The sequence below is a fragment of the Micromesistius poutassou genome (genome assembly GCF_964030765.1).
Source record: "Micromesistius poutassou genome assembly, chromosome: 13".
Taxonomy (NCBI): Eukaryota; Metazoa; Chordata; class Actinopteri; order Gadiformes; family Gadidae; genus Micromesistius; species Micromesistius poutassou.
This window is the reverse complement of record NC_140283.1, coordinates 6,989,347-6,991,688: the sequence shown is the minus strand read 5'-3', so window position 1 is coordinate 6,991,688 and position 2,342 is coordinate 6,989,347.

The following is a 2,342-nucleotide window of genomic DNA, read 5'->3' as shown; positions in this document are numbered from 1 at the left end:
CACTTTTTTTTCTAAGTTACTGTAGTTATTAGATAATGTCATTTAACAGGAAACAATTGAAAGCTTAACAATAAATAAATACAATTATGAATTATCTATTAAGGCAATTGACATTGATTCTATGTGTTTATTTAAGTTGCTCATACTTAGAAGACAAAATGAGAACAACTCATACATAGCATATAATTCATTGAGGGCAACAACGACGACTGAGTGTGAGACAGCCCGAGTGCCAGAGGAAGGAAGAGAAAAGGAAGAGGAAGATCGATGGAAATGATTGGCCATTAGCCGTGGAGATCTCAGATTAATGTTCTAGAGTTGACTGACTGACTAGTACACTTGGTGTGGGGGACACACAACCACAAGGAAATAGTCCCATTCACTTCCCCACACACACACCAGGTAAAGGGGTTTCATTTTCCATTTTTGTATAGATTGTAAACAACCCATTAGTCAAACATCTTTGAAGAACTAGTGTTCCGACACACACACACACACACACACACACACACACACACACACACACACACACACACACACACACACACACACACACACACACACACACACACACACACACACACACACACACAATCTGACTTGCCGTCAAACTCCCGCTTAATGTCCTGCAAATGAAGCGGATTTATTAATGTGTAATTAAGTAATAATCATTGCTACATAATGCATGAGAGACTCGAGGGGCCGGGAACCAAGAGTGGGGAGTAAGAGAGAGGGAGAGAGAGACGGAGAAAGAAACAGCGAGAAAGAGAGATAGCAAAGCAAAGCTGGCGAAGCGGACGGAGGAGTGCTCTGTCGCCTCGTCTCGCTAAAGACGCACATTAAAAAGGGATTAATCCACAGAAATAATGTTTAGATAAGGAGTCTCTCCCTCCCTCCCTCTCTCTCTCTCTCTCTCTCCCTCTCTATCTAGAGTTCAATTAAGTGACTGCAATTAGCAGAGTTCCCCCACTGGTAACGAGGCCTAATCGCCGTTAAGGCTAGACTATTCAAATAAGTGCATAGGAGCCACAAGCAAAGCGGTACAGGGGGGCAAGAAGGAGACAGACATTAGCATTGAATACAGTGCATACTTCTAGTTCCTTGCTTGTTAGACTGTGATACTGAACAACCCAATCCAGGTAGTCTTCTGTGAAGCAGGACCATGTAATGAAAAGATAAAGAAAGAAAAAGTCCTGGTCAGATGGTGTGGGACTATGTGGCGTATGTGACCCAATCCAAGTAATCTTCTGTGAAGCAAGACCATGTAATGAAAAAATAAAGAAAGAAAAAGTCCTGGTCAGATGGTGTGGGACTATGTGGCGTTTGTGCCGGTCGGTCACCCATCACCCACCCAGGCAGCCAGTCAGACAGTGTTGGGTGAGCAGGTGAAAATACATAGAAACATGAAAACACAGATCATTTCCATGAAGCTCTCTCTCCCTCTCCCTCCCTCTCCCTCTCTCTCTCCCTCTCTCTCACTCAAGCAGTCAGTGGGGCAAGGTGTGGAGAAGAGATAGCAGTGTGTGTACACACACCGATGAAAGAAAAAAAACACATAGAAGACATGCACGGTCGAGCAGGTCATCTATGTGTGGCACTCTTACATACATATGCACAAGAGAGAGGAGAGAGAGAGCGAGAGAGAGGGGTGTTGGTCTTGGCTCTGCTCTGCTTCACCTCACTGATTGCATAAAACTAAGACCTGGGTATTCAGACTGAGACGGGCTGCAAACAGACAATACACTCACACACACAGACAGACACCCACATGGTTAGAACAGTAGACGCAGCGGTCCATATAGGCTGTGATCACAAGAACTCTTCCAGGTACCTGGACCTGGACAACAGGGCACAAAGACTGATAATAATATCCATTTGCCTCTGTGCTGCACAGTCCACTCACCTACCCTTGCGCTATCTTAACCTTAAGAAAGGTAACTATAGCTTATTTTCTACTTTGGTCTATAAGAGATATGTTTGTCATGTTTTCTGTGACAAACATCCTTAAAGAGATGTCAGGAGAAGTATAATATGATGGCAAAAAGGTTGATTGACGCAACACACCTTACATCAATCTTGGAATCAATTACACCCAAAGGACGGCAAATACTGATAAATAAAATATCAACAATGTAAAAATATAATGATTAACCCAAACTGTTTTTCTATTTCAGCAAATATGATGTGAACAATTTTCATGGCCTTTATCCTCTTTCTATTCTGTGTGAATATATGTCCAGTAAGTCTTCCTTTTGCCAATAAAGAGGAGAGACATCTCACAATTCAAGTTTGCATGTGGACTATGTAGTCATATTATGGTCTTTCAAGTAATCATTCTTTAT